The sequence below is a fragment of the Mixophyes fleayi genome, chromosome 10 (assembly GCF_038048845.1).
Source record: "Mixophyes fleayi isolate aMixFle1 chromosome 10, aMixFle1.hap1, whole genome shotgun sequence".
Taxonomy (NCBI): Eukaryota; Metazoa; Chordata; class Amphibia; order Anura; family Limnodynastidae; genus Mixophyes; species Mixophyes fleayi.
The window spans coordinates 9,912,952-9,932,425 of record NC_134411.1 but is presented as its reverse complement, the minus strand read 5'-3'; the positions used below and the strand labels follow the sequence as shown (position 1 = coordinate 9,932,425).

General features: G+C 42.7%; 1 protein-coding gene across 4 annotated transcripts in view; it reads right to left on the bottom strand.

Moving 5' to 3' along the window:
* TSPAN4 (tetraspanin 4) overlaps positions 1-19,474 on the bottom strand; it is a 366,079-nt gene that overhangs the window by 206,977 nt on the left and 139,628 nt on the right. For all 4 annotated transcript variants that reach the window (XM_075187843.1, XM_075187845.1, XM_075187844.1 and 1 more), the window contains one exon: positions 4,064-4,132. The gene's annotated coding sequence lies outside the window, so the exon portion shown is untranslated. The remainder of the gene's footprint in view (positions 1-4,063; positions 4,133-19,474) is intronic.

Here is a 19,474-nt window from a genome sequence, read left to right as displayed (position 1 = left end):
CCTGTTTTCTACCTCTTTTCTCTCCAGCTGCCACTGCATTAACTCGCTTTTTCCTTTATCACCATTACCTCACCTCACTTATAACCCTCTCACTCTCCTTTTTTTCTGTGTAACTTTTAATTGCATTTCACGATTATCTCTAGCATTACCATTACTTTTTCCCCTCTCTCTTCTGTCCTATTCCTATGTTCGCCCCCCCCCCATGCCTTTCTCTTTGCCCTCACTATCCCTCTCCTCCCCTGCCCCTGGTCTGACTCACTGCCCCTCCCTCATCTTTCCCACTCTCCTCCTATCCCCCCATCACCCCCTTTCACGTTAGTCCCCATCACTCTTTTTCTCTCTGCTTTCTTTTGTTCCTACCTATCCTTCCCTCTACTTCCCCCCTTGAAATCAATTCCCTCGCATCAGTCTTTTCGTCTCCCGCCTCTCCCATCCATACTCCCCCAAATCAGCCCCATCTCCAGTCCTCTCCGTCTCCTGTTCCCCTTCCCCCTGTTCTGTGCACACTAATGGGTCCCCTCCTAGTTCTGTTTCTCATTCAAAACCAACCCTCCCTCCCTGTCACGCCCTTCTTTCAAAGTCATACCCACCCTTGCAGTACAGCAACCCCAATGATTTCATCCACATCTCTCCTCTTCCCTCTCTTCCCCTACCCTTTGGTCTCTGGGATGCCAGGTCAGTCTGTAACAAATTGGCGTCTATCCATGATCTCTATCTCCTTTAACCTGCTTGCCATCACTGAAACCTGGCTATTCCCTGAGGACACTACCTCTCCCACTGCTCTCTCTTATGGGGGCTTGTCCTACACCCATAAATAAAAAAGTGGGGGAGTTGGAATACTTCTTTCCCCTTGCTGCTCTTTCAGGGTACGTCCTTTTACACCCTCCCTCTCTTTCTCTTCCTTTCAGGTATACTTTGTGTGCCTCTTCCACCCAGTCCACCTCCGTGTTGCTGTTATCTACCATCCTCCTGGTCCTGTCTCGCACTTCCTTGATCCCTTTGCCACCTGGCTCCTTCACTTTCTCTAATCTGAAACCTCCCTCCCTCATTCAGGGAGACTTTAATATCCATATAGATAATACCTCAAAACCCGCTGCTTCCAAACTCATCTAGCTCTCCTCCTCCCTTGGTCTCTCTCAATGGACTGCTTCTCCCTCCCACCGCAGTGGCACACTCTCATATCTATAAGCCTCTATAACACTGTCCTCTCCATGTTTTCCTCTTACCTCACCAACCACTCCTTTCTAGTCTCTACACATGATTCCACATCTCTCTGTCTTCCCTTACCTGTTGAAGTTCCCAAAGGATTCATTCTTGGCCCCCTGCTAGCAATATCTCCTCCCTATGAGACCTCATCCGCTCCTTTGGCCACTAGTACCACCAGTATGCTAATGACACCCAAATCCATCTTTCATCCCCTGACCTCCCCCCTTTTCTTATGTCTTTTGTCTTCTACTGTCTCTCGGCCATCTCTTCTTGGATGTCCCAGCACTTTCTTAAACTCAAAATATCCAAGAGTAAATTAATAATCTCCCCCACACTCCAGTGCTCCCTAACCCCCCTCTCTCTATCGGTTAATAAAACTACCTTCCTTTCTGTCTATCAAGTCTGATGCCTCACGTTCTGTCCTCACAAAATGTTGCTACTTCCACCTCAGGAATATAGCCAAGATAAGATACAGCCCTTTCTCACATCGGAAGCCCCAAAAACTTTTATTTACTCCCATTGTAATCGCTCACCTTGATTACTGTAACCTTCTTCTATCTGGCATAATCGACTCCCACTTTTCCCCTCTTAAGTCTATCCTCAATGTGACTGCCTGACTTATTTTTCCTCTACTGCTGCTCTATCTCTGTCGCTACAATGGCTCCCAGTGGCCTACAGAATTAAATTTAAACTCCTCACCTTCAGATCTCTCAATCAATCCTCCCCCTTACATCTCCAACCTCATCTCTACTCCATGCTGCCCCCTCTGCTCTTACGACGACTGCTGCCCCACTAGTTTACTGACTCCCTCTTCCCACTCCTGCCTCCAGGACCTTGCCCTGGCTGCTCCCCAGCTGTGGAATTATCTCCCATGCCCTATCTGCTTAGCCTCAACAATCCAAGGCCTCAAGCGTTCCTTTAAAACTCATTTCTTTTAAGCCTAACAGCCTTTCTTTTGTATCCCTTGTATCAGCTTTCGCCCCCACTCCCATAATCGATACCACCCTATTTGTGTCTTTCCCTTTTCTTCAGGAAGCTCTCATGGGCAGGGCCCTCTTTCCTTGAGTTATCATTCTACTATTCCATCACCCTCTGTACCTCTTGGCCCACTTCGCAATCCCTGTTTTCTTGAGCTCAGGCCTACTTCACAGTGGTCAATACCATCACTCTCACTCACTGTTCCGTAAATAATTTGATCTACATTACCACGTTATCTATATATTTGATTATTTAGTATGCCTGATCTTTGTATTTTGTTTTTCATGTAATGTGCTATGGATCATTGTGCTCAGTATATGTCATGTACGGCGATGCAGACCTTTTGACGCTTAAGATAAAAGATAATAATAATGTTGATTATATGTGTATATTCAGAACCAATATATTCTTCAAAGTAAATTCTAAATAAGTTTATAAGTGCAATACATCAAAATGGAAAGGGGTACCAGTACAGTATTACAATTTAAGACTAGTATATCAGCCATAGCAAAATACTATGTTGTTTATGTACAGCTCTCAGTGAACATCAGGTGTTTTGCCCTTCACTATTCTCTCCCAAGAAAGGACAAGAACTGGCTTACAATACATGGTAAGTTCCTCAAAACAGCATTCAGTTGAATGGGAACTTCAGATGGGAGGAGCAATGACAACTACACAGCTTGTTCCAAATAGGGAGAAGAGGAAACTGGGGTGGGGCATGGTTCCCACCATGGTAGTGGAATGAACAAAGAAGTAGCTTTAAACAAAATGGGGATTCTGGCAGATTCAGCACATGGAGCATGGTGGGTAAGTAAGTGCTGCTTTAAATCTTAATTTTGCCCTTTAAATCTTTGTAGTTCACCCAAAACAAAGTATAGTTTTTGTAAAGATTTATCATTTATCTTCTAAAAATATTAACATATTGGAACCTTTGTATAACTGTACAATTGTTTAGCAAGAAGTTGTAGCTAATTTGCTGGTTGTCCTCGGTGTATAGAAGGGTTAAAGTACTAGCAATGACTTTAGAAATGATATTTTCCCCTGCAGTGGCTGAAATGACCTCATTATACAGTTTCATATAAACAATTAGTGAGCCGACACTTTCTCCATCACTCACCTGGCGATATTTTTACAGCTCTGTAACTATACATCTACTGACTAAAGTTTTTGCAAAAAAAATAATAATTTCCAAAACCCTTGCCAGTGTGAAATTAATTCATATGCAAACTCCAATAAATAATTCAGGATTATATAGAGAAATGTACTACCAAATGCATTTATATCTCCTCCTGTCCTTATCCAACCCTAGACTTAATACATTCTTAACCACTGAATCGGATTTTGTGAACTGTTAAACATTTATATGCAGGTTTTGGCACAGTACTGCAGATTTACCTGAGAAAAAGAACAGTAAGGAATAATTTATACTAGAGTCCCACTAGCAAGTTACCGCACACACTTGATCACACCGTACTTACACGGCGTGGTGTTTTCAGTCTGACAGCAGTTATAAAAACATAGCTAACAAATAACACATGCACACACATTGGCTGCTGGCATAAGTTAAGTGCAGGGGACACATGGAAGAAAGAGTGACTGAGAGGAGGTGTGATATGGGGGTGGCAGTTTCTTGTGCCAACAATGGGTTGGAACAAAAACCATAAACACAAATGTGGTTAGAAGATTATTATAAAAACAAGTGGGGTAAACACACTAGCAGTACTGCATATATCAACAGGCGCTTCCATTGTGTTTGTTTGTGTTTGTGTACATATATACACATCATATATACAGTTGTGTTCTCTAGATCAATGAAGTTTAGTGGAGATTAACCCACTTAAGCACTTGCTAAATTAATATAAGCTTGTTGAAGACTTACATTGTTTTGGTTTAGTGGTTCAATGCAACGCGCTTTACCAACACTTCAATCACGCTGGTCGTTTTCCTCCTGTAACGAGCAGAACACACACACAGTAATTAACTGCATTGTATTGTAAATCCTTAAAGAACATAATCTGAGACCTGGTTATTACAGGCTTCTCAAATCCTTAGCATCATAAAAGTAGGGCTGCTTTGTATTTTTCTATGAATATTCAGTAAAGTATACAAGCATACAGAAACATTCTTGGAATTATCAATACAAAACACCCACTGCTATATTGAAGGCTTGGATGATGTCAAATATCAACCACTAATTTCAATACAACAGTGAAAAAATAACAAAAAGAGAACAGCAGGATACTTATGTGGCAATACCAAAGTACTTTGGTGTAAAAAAAAAAAGGAGTATCCACCTGTTTTGCTCTTCAGGAAGATAATCAACAAAACACACTAGAAACAAAATGCAGATGTGCAACAACCCATTGTAACCAATAAACAATTGGCTGGCTACCATGTGTTACTGCACATTTCCACTTGGTTAGTAAATAACATCTACGTTGTTTTTAAAAATAACTGTTTTACTATAAAATATCCCCATCTAAAGGCAGGTTTTGCAACTTGTGGTAATCACAACATTTCCTGCTAGCCTTTACCTAGAATGGCCCACTTGGAATTGTAGTTCCTCAACAACGAAAGGGACTCTGGTTGGGGGAATATGGGATTGTTACCACGTATAGTTTTTTCAACATGCCGCATATTTAAGCAGTCAGGACAGTCACAAAAGCAGGTGTCACGTGATTGAGAGAAACTATCACCGGAAAGGTTCTGAACATTATAGAGATAGAGGCGTGGGAAACATGAAAGGATTTGAGAGGAAGAATTGTCAGAAACATCATATACTGCATTAATGGTAGAAGGAAAAACCTACAGAATGAAAAACGACAAGTGAAATGTTGTCACTTTAGTAAGACAATGTTATTAATGAGACTTTTTCCAACTGCAAGACTGTCTTTTGAAAGTAAGATTTATTTATTTATGTTAATTATTATATTGTTTGAAACTGCATTTAAAGTGCTACTTCCAAAAGGTAAGCCACCTTATTCGTGAGTCTGACATCTTCTAGTGCATATGATTCAATAGCACTGATATAGGGGTGAGACTCCCTTACATGTCTATGTAGGTCAGAGTTGGGAGTACGAGATTTAAGATTTTATGTACATCTTCTGGTCTAAAGTTTTATTGAGAAAATCTAACATACATTCCATATATTTCACTGACTTTCTACTGATGGTGTTACTAATCCTGTTTCACAATTACTGGCAGCTACTAGATCCTCATTATTGTAGATTATCATATTAATAATACAAAAATGAAATACTGGTTTAATTCATCTGTGACATTTTACGGATTTGATACTACAATAAATTCTAATTATTAGAATGTTGCTTGAAGAAAATATTGATCTATTCAGACAGACACAATACTGCCATTGAATGCTTTACACTGTAAAACACCTCAAGGTCGGATTGTATGGAGCACTCCCATTTATGGTCACCAGCAGGAGCTGACCTACATTCTGCTGCCTAATGCAACAAATGGCTCCCCTGTCAATGATTACACCAGCCAACAACCAGTATCAAGCTGGAAAAAAACAAAATAGATATTGTCACGCAACTCATATTGTCAATACTAGATTCAGCCTGCCTTATTTAGAGGTTATCTCCCTGCATATAATCTGAAAACAGAGAACAAGAGAAATTATAAATACACATATTTGAAATACACTCTATTCCATAACATAACCTGTAGCAAACATACTACACACTCCAATGGTTACTGTAATGAATTACAAGGTATGTCAAGGACCACTACTCTGACAAAAAAAATCCCACTCTATATCATGTACTGCTACTTAAAGTATGCAGTCACCTACACACAGTGGATACAAATAGAAAGGGGAGAACAACACTGACAGTTAGCTTTAAAATTGCATAAAAAGAGTGACCCATGTATGGGTAGATCAAAACCAGGTATTAGATGTTTTTGGTTTTTAACATTTCGCTAGCCTTTCTGAATCAAGAGGAGTACACATTTTTTTACATACAATAATAAAAGTTATGTTTTATCCAACTATCCATCCATTCATCTATAGATTCTGAGTGCCCCTTTTTTGTCATGTCTCCCTTTTCTTTCAATAGTATTCCTACAGTGTTAGGGTGCACCACTCAGTAGTTCCTCTGAAGTCAAGTACTCTGAGATATGAGGCGGTTTATTTAAAACACTCATATACAGGATCTATATTTGATAACATATCTTGTGCGGTATGACCTTCCTTGTTTGACTAGATCACAAAGAGGTAAGAAGTATAAATCACACTTGCCCACTCTCCAGGAATGTCCTGGAGACTCCCGAATCTCGGGAAGGTCTCCCAGACTCTTGGGGAAAAAACACAATAAACAAATGTAATCTTTATTGCCAAAAACCCTCTACAGATAACACAAGAAAAATCAATAAATGAAGACCACATCCTCTCTATAACCATAATTTACAGTATAAAGAAAACTTTTCATACAAGAAGAAAACCCTGTAAGGATGCAGGTACAGGCCAAGCATACTGCCCTATAGAATGACAGAAATTTTGTGTAATGAAATGTAAGCACTTATGTGCAAAAAGTGGCAAGCTATGAATTCTGTACAAAAAAAAAAAAATCGCTTTCCCATAGCTCACCAGGCAGTACACATATGAGAGCGTGAGAATGGTGTTATGACTTTTATGGAACTTGGATGATTAAAATAATAAATGTGTACATTACCTTATGCTTAATGATTTAAGAGTTAATAGTATGCAGATGGAGTAGTCTGCTTAAGTTGGTTTCTAACAAAGAGGGACATAAGACACATTTCAGTACCTGGTCGAACCAAGTTACAAGAGAAAAAATGTATTGCTGACCCTGCAAGGTCAAATACTGCATAGAGGGGAGTCCCAGGACAGGGTGTGTTACTAAAATCTACCCAATAACAAGAAAGGTATATAAGACTGTGCAAATGCATTAATTGTTGCTCAGATTCTTGTTAGAATGCTGCACCCATGCTTGCATGCCTGAATAAATTAGCTCACATTGGAATCTTTGGCTTATGATTTTTGACCCATACTGATTGGTAAAATCCTAGCTATAACAACGGCCTCCCATCTAGGACAGAGCATTTTAAAGATGTCCCCTGACCTTAGTAGTCCATAATGTTTCTAGCAGCACCCCGCAAAACCAACAAAATGTACTTTTACCTTAAGATGCACACTTATTAATTTAAGATTTAGCAGAGCTTGTAAAAGTGACAAGAACAAAATGTTGCTGCCAAATGCTACCCCTGCTTACTCTTTATCATCTATAGTATTTTGTGAAAGTGTTTAGGTTAGACCAGGTGTTGGTTCCACAAATTTGCACAAAGTGTTGCTTCCCTCTCGTTTAGGCAGAATTTGAATCTCATTTTGTTTTAGGCGCAAGTTAGTGCAAAAGAGGAGCTACTTTCTTTCATATGGTTAATAGTCAGATGTCTAAAATTGACTCAAAGGAGGATTGTCAGATGTTTTAAGCACATGGTTCAAATCCCACAGGTTGGTACCATCATAGAAGGAAGATATTTTGGACAAGAATATTTACTCCTACTAATAGTGGGCGCACACGTAGGGTGGGCTTTCAGTTGTCTGAAAACCTCCCCCCGTCCTGAAACTGTCGTAACAGTACGATCTCTACATTAGAGAAGTGGCACAGACGCACCTCTCTACATTTTAACAGCAGCTGTTGTATATACCAAAATGTCTGAAATAGAGCTACTGCGCATGTCCAGCTGCAGCAGCTCCTCCCAGTACAGGAAGTGTTAACGATAGGTTCAAATATAAGCTTTGCATTAAATCCTACCCTTACCCACCTATTTAAACTCTGAGATTCTTTTAGTAGGATACCAGCATTAAAGTTATGCAGTTAGTCATCATACTTAATCTATATTCACCGAGCAGCTTTGCTTGGAAACTTTAGAAAATGAGTAGAGCTCTTTGATGGATTATTGGAGTGAAGGGTGTGCAGATATCTCTTCCCATTAAGGCTGTGACAAATAAGTAGGAATCTAGTCTAGGACTGGTCGGCTTACTCAGGTAATTATTATTATTATTATTATTATTATTATTATTATTCAGTGTCTTCTACTTTCTAAGGTTAAGTGACCAGGGTGAAATACCCAGGAAGGTCTCTGATATAACAATTCTAACGTCATTGTGCAACAAATTCATGCTGCATTTGAAGAACTAGATTTATTTTGTTATGCTGTTTTCTTTGTATGGCTTGGTTTGCGGTGTTACATTGTGTATAATAAACCCATCTGTGCTGCAAGTCAAATTTTACCCTGAAGGACTGTGTGATTTTAGATCCAAGACATTACACAAAGTAAGGGTATATTGTCAAAATATGCATAACACATAACACATAAGGGGGCATTAAAAAGCATCTCTCACATTTTATTTCTTTACATTACAAAAGCAAAATGCATTTATTCTGAAATATTATTGATCAACAAAAAAAGTCTGTGATATTAAAAATCAATGTTAAAGCTGTTTCTTAATTACAAATATAAACAGGCAAGGTACCAGATTGCTTAAACAAACAAACAAAGTATCAATAGTCCTGTCTGCCTGCCAATTTATAATCTACAGAACAGGAGCTGACGAGTTATTGCATTTCTAACTGCAATGATGCATGTCAACTGAAACAGGTAATGTATAGACCCTAGGTTCCCAAACTGTGTGCCGCGGCTCCCAGGGGTGCCGCGGCGCTGTCACAGGGGTGCCGTGGACAGGAAGAAGAAGAGGAAGGAAAAAGAAAAAAACCAAACAAAACTACTTACCAATCCGGCGGTGCCCGGGACCCAGCATCCTCCTATGCAGGGGGCACAGTGTGTGTGGATGCAGGGGGCACTGAGTGTGTGGATGCAGGGGGCACAGTGTGTGTGGATGCAGGAGGCACAGTGTGTGTGGATGCAGGGGGCACAGAGTGTGTGGATGCAGGAGGTACAGTGTGTGTGGATGCAGGGGGCACAGAGTGTGTGGATGCAGGGGGCGCAGTGTGTGTGGATGCAGGAGGCACAGTGTGTGTGGATGCAGGGGGCACAGAGTGTGTGGATGCAGGAGGCACAGTGTGTGTGGATGCAGGGGGCACAGAGTGTGTGGATGCAGGAGGTACAGTGTGTGTGGATGCAGGGGGCGCAGTGTGTGTGGATGCAGGAGGCACAGTGTGTGTGGATGCAGAGGGCGCAGAGTGTGTGGATGCAGGGGGCACAGAGTGTGTGGATGCAGGAGGTACAGTGTGTGTGGATGCAGGGGGCACAGAGTGTGTGGATGCAGGAGGTACAGTGTGTGTGTGGATGCAGGGGGCACAGAGTGTGTGGATGCAGGAGGCACAGTGTGTGTGGATGCAGGGGGCACGGTGTGTGTGGATGCAGGGGGCACAGTGTGTGTGGATGCAGGGGGCGCAGTGTGTGTGGATGCAGGGGGCACAGAGTGTGTGGATGCAGGGGGCGCAGTGTGTGTGGATGCAGGGGGCGCAGTGTGTGTGGATGCAGGGGGCGCAGTGTGTGTGGATGCAGGAGGCACAGTGTGTGTGGATGCAGGGGGCGCAGTGTGTGTGGATGCAGGGGGCGCAGTGTGTGTGGATGCAGGAGGCACAGTGTGTGTGGATGCAGGGGGCGCAGTGTGTGTGGATGCAGGGGGCACAGAGTGTGTGGATGCAGGAGGCACAGTGTGTGTGGATGCAGGGGGCGCAGTGTGTGTGGATGCAGGGGGCGCAGTGTGTGTGGATGCAGGGGGCGCAGTGTGTGTGGATGCAGGGGGCGCAGTGTGTGTGGATGAAGGGGGCGCAGTGTGTGTGTGTGGATGCAGGGGGCGCAGAGTGTGTGTGTGGATGCAGGGGGCGCAGAGTGTGTGGATGCAGGGGGCGCAGAGTGTGTGGATGCAGGGGGCGCAGAGTGTGTGGATGCAGGGGGCGCAGAGAGTGTGGATGCAGGGGGCACAGAGAGTGTGGATGCAGGGGGCACAGAGAGTGTGGATGCAGGGGGCACAGAGTGTGGATGCAGGAGGTACAGTGTGTGTGTGGATGCAGGGGGCACAGAGTGTGTGGATGCAGGGGGCACAGAGTGTGTGGATGCAGGGGGCACAGAGTGTGTGGATGCAGGAGGCACAGTGTGTGTGGATGCAGGGGGCGCAGAGTGTGTGGATGCAGGGGGCACAGAGTGTGTGGATGCAGGGGGCACAGAGTGTGTGGATGCAGGGGGCACAGAGAGTGTGGATGCAGGGGGCACAGAGAGTGTGGATGCAGGGGGCACAGAGAGTGTGGATGCAGGGGGCACAGAGAGTGTGGATGCAGGGGGCACAGAGAGTGTGGATGCAGGGGGCACAGAGTGTGTGGATGCAGGGGGCACAGAGTGTGTGGATGCAGGGGGCACAGAGTGTGTGGATGCAGGGGGCACAGAGAGTGTGGATGCAGGAGGTACAGTGTGTGTGTGGATGCAGGGGGCACAGAGTGTGTGGATGCAGGGGGCACAGAGTGTGTGGATGCAGGGGGCACAGAGTGTGTGGATGCAGGGGGCACAGAGAGTGTGGATGCAGGAGGTACAGTGTGTGTGTGGATGCAGGGGGCACAGAGTGTGTGGATGCAGGGGACACAGAGTGTGTGGATGCAGGGGGCACAGAGTGTGTGGATGCAGGGGGCACAGAGTGTGTGGATGCAGGGGGCACAGAGTGTGTGGATGCAGGGGGCACAGAGTGTGTGGATGCAGAAGGGGCACAGAGTGTGTGGATGCAGGGGGCACAGAGTGTGTGGATGCAGGGGGCACAGAGTGTGTGGATGCAGGAGGCACAGTGTGTGTGGATGCAGGGGGCGCAGAGTGTGTGGATGCAGGGGGCACAGAGTGTGTGGATGCAGGGGGCACAGAGTGTGTGGATGCAGGGGGCACAGAGAGTGTGGATGCAGGGGGCACAGAGAGTGTGGATGCAGGGGGCACAGAGAGTGTGGATGCAGGGGGCACAGAGAGTGTGGATGCAGGGGGCACAGAGAGTGTGGATGCAGGGGGCACAGAGTGTGTGGATGCAGGGGGCACAGAGTGTGTGGATGCAGGGGGCACAGAGTGTGTGGATGCAGGGGGCACAGAGAGTGTGGATGCAGGAGGTACAGTGTGTGTGTGGATGCAGGGGGCACAGAGTGTGTGGATGCAGGGGGCACAGAGTGTGTGGATGCAGGGGGCACAGAGTGTGTGGATGCAGGGGGCACAGAGAGTGTGGATGCAGGAGGTACAGTGTGTGTGTGGATGCAGGGGGCACAGAGTGTGTGGATGCAGGGGACACAGAGTGTGTGGATGCAGGGGGCACAGAGTGTGTGGATGCAGGGGGCACAGAGTGTGTGGATGCAGGGGGCACAGAGTGTGTGGATGCAGGGGGCACAGAGTGTGTGGATGCAGAAGGGGCACAGAGTGTGTGGATGCAGGGGGCACAGAGTGTGTGGATGCAGGGGGCACAGAGTGTGTGGATGCAGGGGGCACAGTGTGTGTGGATGCAGGGGGCGCAGTGTGTGTGGATGCAGGGGGCACAGAGTGTGTGGATGCAGGGGGCACAGAGTGTGTGGATGCAGGGGGCACAGAGTGTGTGGATGCAGGAGGTACAGTGTGTGTGTGGATGCAGGGGGCACAGAGTGTGTGGATGCAGGGGGCACAGAGTGTGTGGATGCAGGGGGCACAGAGTGTGTGGATGCAGGGGGCACAGAGAGTGTGGATGCAGGAGGTACAGTGTGTGTGTGGATGCAGGGGGCACAGAGTGTGTGGATGCAGGGGACACAGAGTGTGTGGATGCAGGGGGCACAGAGTGTGTGGATGCAGGAGGCACAGTGTGTGTGGATGCAGGGGGCACAGTGTGTGTGGATGCAGGGGGCGCAGAGTGTGTGGGTGCAGGATAAAAAAATATAAACATATTATTTTCTCTTGGATTTATGTGTTTTATTTTTGCATACAACTAAATAAGTATTTCTGTTCTGACCTAAATACTTATTACGTCTTTTTGACTACTTATAAAACGTGACTGCTCGGTAATTATTTTGGAGGGGTGCCTTGAAAAAATTATGGAGACTCTAAGGGTGCCACGAACTGCAAAAGTTTGGGAACCACTGGTATAGACAACTGTAATATATGCATATCTTTCTACCAGAAGGCTGCAGAAAAAGCTAAAGAGCAAGTAAAGCCACCATTTAAAATTAATATCTATCAAATGTTGTTTATTACTGAGCTAAAAAAAATATACATAAAATAACTGAAGTGCTTATATCCAAATAAATAACTCTCCAGCCGGTTGTCATGTCAGAGTTTGAGTGTCAGATTTGCAGAAATGCACTTTATGATTGGTTAATTCATACACAGGAGCCAGGTAGGGACAGTGATGTCACAAAAACTCATACTTGCCAGATGCTGTCAACTTCCTGCATTTGCCCACTTCCTAGTGAAGTGGGCAGCATTAGATCCGCCATGACGTGATTCCCTGAGAATCTCACCATTTTGGCCCCGCCTCCCCACTGTAAAATAATATGTACGCATTAAGTAGCAGGGGGTGAGGCCATAATGACGCGATTCGTCAAGCCCCGCCCTTCCACCAATACCACCCACCTCCCCCCCTCCCCAGACAGCAACAGCCACAAGTTGGCAAATATGCGGTAACTCAAAAGTCTGCAGAATCAGCCAGACCTTGACCGTTATGAGATACAAGGCATTAATTTTTTTATTTTCTTTTTACATTTTTATTTTTGCAAAGGTCAAACAGTAGTATAACCAACACATGAAAAAAATGAGCATATACAGCACTAGAGAACATGAGGCACGTCCAGCGTAGCATAATAGAAAAACAGTGCAATGGTAACAAATTTTATAAATTTGAGAATGACCAGGAAGATTTTTTATTTTTAAAATAAATGATAGAGAAAGAAGAAGAAGAATGTTGGAAAAGGGGAAAATGAAGCAGGGAGTAAGGAAGAGAAGTTAGCACATAGTAGAGTGGAGAAGTAAGGAGGAAGGGAGAAGAGAAGATTAATGGGAGGAGGACGGACTAAAGGAGGTATAACGACAAGTGAAAGGGGAGTATGCCTGAAAGAACGAGAGCCATGGGTCCCACACCTTAGTGAACGATCTAGAGGATCTGTTAAAGATGCTAGTCATATATTCTAACCGTTGGACTTGCCAAACTCTGCTAATAATAGCCTGGAGCGATGGTGGAGACAATCTGCTGCAATTTGGCAGGTAGCCGCCGAGAGGATATGTCTAACCAGCTTATTCTCGTGTCGAGTCGCCGTGGGCGCCCCCAGAGGTAGGAGAAAGAATTTAGGTTCCAGCGGTATAGTTACAACAAGGCATTCTTCTAAAGATGTAGGAAGCTTCTTTGGCTGTCTGTAATGGAGAGGTATTGCTTTCTTTTTTTCTTTGTAATAAATTTGCATTGTATTATCAGTGTAACAATGAATAATGTGTCCATCCATAGATCATACCTAAAAATTTCAATTTTGGCATTTAGTGGTCCTTAAGTTTACCAGACTGGACGCTTATTCAGTATGTCCTCAGTTTTGAAGTGGGCAGGGATAGAATCCAATTAGATCATCTGAATGGTCATAACAGCAGGAGATAAATGCGCTTATTTTATGCAAGGAAGTGACCTATCCAGTCATATAATTATATTAGTGAGAACAGGGCAGCATGTAATGTAAGGAAGGGAACGGAGACAAGTGGAAAGTCAAAGACTAGTATTATTACTGATGCAGGAGGTGTCAAATGCACCTGTATCTGAAAGTTCTTAAACTATCCCTGGAAGCAGATTTTATAATATTACTGCTCTTACTGTCAATTAAATGAACTAAAGACTTCAGAAACTGAAGGACATTCCCACGAATTAATGATAAATCAAAACTGTCCCGTTCCATTCTAAAAATGCTAAGCCAAATAAAAAGAAAGACTCAACCTAAACATTTGTTCTTACTCAACATAGGAGTATGGCAATAACTACATTTGACAATGTTTTAAAATAATACCAATTCCATTTGTGTGGTTAGTCTTCCCATAAGCATTGAAACCATTTCTCATTATGGCTATTTTGGTATTCACTTCAGCTGTTCTCCTCTAATGCAAAACATTTCCACTCTATATTGCTTGCCATAGATGCTGTAATATCAGAGCCTATAATCTGGCAATTGGCCTGGTGTTGCAGTGTGTATGGGCCAAAAATTACTGCTGTACTCAAAATCAATAAGATCATTATCTGGCATGTCCATAGTGACCTCAGATGGCCTCAATGACACTGGAGGTGATTGGGATGCTTAGCCAGAGGGGCCAATCTGGATATTATTCCTAACGCCTGGAGCGGCAAGATTAGCTCATGTGGCTGACTTGCAGTAAAACAATGACTGAAAGCACCAGAAACTATCATTTTCAGAACATTATATCAACAAGTGAATTGCACACAGTAAACATCGGGTTGACATTTGCCTTGCTTCATCAAAAGATTTAACCTTTCAATGTTATGATGGTTTATATGTTGTTGTATCCCTTGTACTTCAAACTTGCATTGAATTACTTTGTGCTGCTGTTAACATTCTATTGTCCTGATTGCTTACAGATTGCTTTAACACCTACCCTCTTCATTTCATGCTTATCTGTGGGTGACAAGTTTAAAATAAATACATGCAATATTGTTCTGATCCTAGCTACATACACATAACAATAAGGACTATAATGATTTTAACATAAAAAAAAGGGTTCTCATCTGTGAACTGAAGTTTCCTTAAGCCATAAAATACAACACACCATACTTTGTTTTATGTTCCAAACAATGAAATAGTAATAAGGGGATTAGATTTAGCAACTACACCCTCACCCAGAGGTATGTATATTTATAGTAGGCAAACAAACTATTTTAAAAAGCACCAATCACTTATACCAAGTAAAAATGCCACCAAAAATGCATCTAAAATCATTAAAAATATTTTATTAAGAACATAATTAATACAACATATAGCACCACATCATTGATGAACAGATAAAGTCCAAATAGATTAGCAATTTATAAGGACTCAAATTAGAATTTATTACCAGTCTGTTATCTCAAAATATAGTGCACTTATAGGGGAATCCATCCACACGTGTCTGAATTTATGGCTCCAGTAAATCAACAAAAAGTCAAATGAAAGGATAGTGTTGAGTCAATATAGTTAACTTTGTGTGAATGGATTCCACTATATGTTTATAGGTTTGAGATACCAGACTGGTATGTTGTATTAATTATGTTTTTAATGGTATTGATTAGATGATGCATTTATGGTGATATGTTTACTTGGTATATGTGATTTGCACTTTTTAGAATAGTTTGCTTTTCTATGAGTAATTTGGGAATTGACACACAACAATTCCAAAGAGGAGCAGCAATTACCTTTACCAAATTTATTGGTTTGTGGCTATTTGTAAAACATAGAATTATCCAATCTATTTAAATTGGCTATTTAATTAATTTAATCAATTATTTGAACCATGTTGACTTTACCTATTGGGATTTCAAGAAAGTGCTCAATATTATCCATTATTTGGGTAAAACAAAGTTTTTTCCATTTATAGCTTTGACACTGCAGAGAGAATTCACAGTTAAAAAATCTCCAATATCTACCAAGTTATTCACGATAGCCATCATTGAAATGACGGAAAGCCTCTTTAGTTGGTAACTGACTAACGTTTGTAACACTGCGGTTATTCTGTCTTTAACTACTTTGATACTGATATATGTTAATTTACATGTTTTTATTATAAAATATGTTTATTAATATAATGATTTAAACAAGCTGATAGTATTTATCCTGTTTTATGGACATATATTTTGACATGTTGTTGCCGAGGCCCAGTCGGTGGAGGTCTGGATGGTGCAAGCGGGGAAAATGTAGTTGAAGTCTAGCTGAGCAGGTGGCCTAGATGGTGCAGATATCAATCTTGCAAACAGGAAGCAGTAGCCGAGCAGGGCGATGGTCCAGGTGGCTGGCAAAGCTTCCGGAGGCACGCCCTGAAAGAAGGAGGTGCTCGTGAGGGTCCAGTTATCGGGCAGGAGACAGAGTCTCATCACAGGAGGAATGGTGGCATGGCTGTGGCCCAGTGCAGCTGGGGCAGGAGAAGGCTCCATTGGCCATAGCACACAGACAACCCTGCAAACAGTAGCAGTGCAGCCACAATGTAGGGGGCACATCCAAACAGAGAGTGAAGCAACTTGTCAGCACAAGCAGCAGTGGCAACTGCTGCCTTAGGATGCGGAGTACAAACCAAGCCGAGTTGCCGGACAGAAAAAGCCACAGCAAAGTCCCAGAGGTAGCTTAGCCCACCGATCCAGTGGAGGGACCAAAGCGAGCTCACAGAGCTCACACCCGGAGGAGCAGAGAAAAGTGTGGTTGTGGAGACCGCGATGGCAGCAGATCCACTGGTCTGATGGATGGACTCAGCAGAGCCACCGAAGTTATTATGAATTTGCCCTACTTCAAGGATACAATAAGAAAGGTCTTGCTATTAATATGATGATCCGTTTAAGATCAATTGTCAAGCTGACGTTACAAGAATAGAACAGTCCACTCTCTGTGCAGCAACAAGCTGTGTGTGCCCATATACCTGTCATTTTCACATGTACAAGCAGCTGCAAAGCATATCATCATGTACAAGACCTGCTTTTGTACCAAGCTGAGCTCGCCTCTGTGTATCTAATTTTCGGTAGGTTAGGTGCTTGCTAGGTATAAATAGGATACACTACAGAAACATAACCAAGAACATGCATTTTAAGCAGAGGTGCATTCAAGCAAACTTTGTAATTTTGTAACTACTGTTTGCTGCTGCAAACATACCAATGTAAACACAGCTGGAGTTCTGCAGTTGTTGTAAAAAATAATGTATAATTTAAATTCTTTGACTTTTCCTTTCAGCTATGTTATCTTTTTTTGCACTTAGAATATTTCTTCTCCTGTGGGTTCCTTTAGGATCTCTTTTTATTCTGGGTATTCACAGCTCAACTCTTCCATATCTCACTCCTGCACAATTATTTTTCCACGATTCAATGCTCCCCCTCTGCATTTTGTTTTATGTTAAACATTCCCTTTTCTACCAGAACTGAAGCTTTGTGAATCTGATCCAACAAAATGTGTCATTGTGGTCACAGTTAAACGCTGCTCTGTTTTCTATGGAATTGTAGGTTTTGTTACTTAACTCCACTCCTTGATGTGTTCCTAGAAATCAAAATATTTGTTCAATAGTCAAGTTCACTATATAAATATATATGGCAATCTGGTGTTTTGCCAAAATCACTTGGAGGGTACCTGTAACCCACAGCAGAGACAGAAAACAGAAACCAATAACCAGCGTACTGGTCACTAGAAACTAGTGACATCACAGATTCATGACACAATTCAGATCATTAAAATGACAACAACACAGAGTATTTCAGCTTGGCAAGCTGCTGTGTGCCGAGGCCACAGTCACGTGAACAGTTACCAGAGAATTGATGAGAAGAATTATTACAAATATTGGGTCAGCTCAAACTATAGCTGCCACCAATATGTGTAGGTGACAAATGCACTTTTTTTCGGCTTTGTGGGCTGCGGACCACAACAGATAAAACTCACCCCAGGTGCCCAAGGATGGTATAAGGAGCACAGATGGGAGATTACAGCATTATTGTCTTCATCACTGAGGAATGCGTGATTTCATAGTGATGGAGGAAGATTTGGACCAAAATCTGTAGAATCACAAGGAACTGTTCAATAGCGAAACCCCCAACAAGTGCACTTTTAACAATTGGATGTGTGATCATAGTAGCCATTCATGTAAAAAGCTAAATAGGACAAATTTGGTTGACTGGTGCTCAAGCTGGCTGGATGGATGATGACCACATACACATGCCAACAATGTGAACAAAATGTGATCACTAAAATCTAATCTCTTTGAATCCATAAATAACACATCTGGGTCAGTGAAATATACTATATATATTAATGTACAACAGTTCAAATATGAAAAGACATGGAGAGCAAGAGGGTGGAATGCACAAAAGCAGTGGCTTGAAATGGTCAGAGAATAGGAATGGGTGTTTGAGGAGAGGAAGTATGAGCATGAAGTGATGAAGGGATGAATAGGAGGAGGGAGGAGAAGTAGTAAGAAATGTAAGATGGTAGTATAGGGTAAGAGAAGAAGAGAAAAAAGTAGCAAGAAAAGGTGAAGAAACAAAAATAGAAGGAGAGAGGAGTAGCAAAAAAATGGAAGAAAGTATGAGAGGGTGATTGGGAAGAAGATGTATATTATGTAAAAAAGAGAAAAATTAGGACAACCTATGAAACATGAAGAGTAGGGCAGGATGAGGAAAACCTAACGAGATGGGAAGGTAAGTAGGAAGGAGAGGAAACGGTAGTGAGAGATGGTCAAGGGAAGAACAGCACAAGGAAAAAATACAGGGAAGAGTGCAGGGCAGGGAGAGTGAGAAGTAGAGGATGTGAGAAGAGCAGGACAGGTTGAGCTAGAAGATGAGGAAGAAATAACAAGATGGAAAGGGCAGTATGTGGTCAGTAAAATAAGAGGGTATCATACGGTGGAGAAAGCAGTGAGAGATGAAGAAAGGATGGATAGAATTAGTAATAAGATGGAAAGCAAAGGAGGATGAGTGAGATGAGGAAGAAGTAGTGAAGAAGGAGAAGGGCACGAAACAAAGAGAAGTTAAAAGAAAGGGAGGAGTAACCGGGAATGTAAAAGGTCAAGATGCCAAAAGGCTGCTGTATCCTCAGGAAAAATCCCTGTTACCCCCTAAAGAGCAAAATACATGGAAATGGCTAAAAAGTCTCAACTAATTTTTATATTTGGATATAATTGAATGGTGGCCAATACTGAAGTGCAAGACAACATCAAATCGACTTGTAAAAGAATAAATGATTTGGGGATATATTCCTTCACCCGATCCAACTAAGAAGCCCTAATCCTGGCATTGCTGAAGTACCAAACTTGCAGAAATATTTGGCATTGGACAGGGCTACCAATCCTACATGGGAGGTATTGTGTGCTTCCACAGTAGCATGCTGTTGAATTTAAGCTTATACATCTGTAAAATTATCCTGCCCGATATTAGCATTTAACTGATTTGCATTAATGTTTTACAATACCAATAATGTCTAGAGAAATGTATCATTTTGCACAACAAGCAAGCACATTTTCAAATCCTTTCCACTTAATAATTGTGGAGCACTTATTTAATAACTATGCACAAAAGGAACAAATTCACAATAAAACCATCAGAAATTAACTTTCATCTGTCTAGTACAGTTTGAGTGGTGGTTTT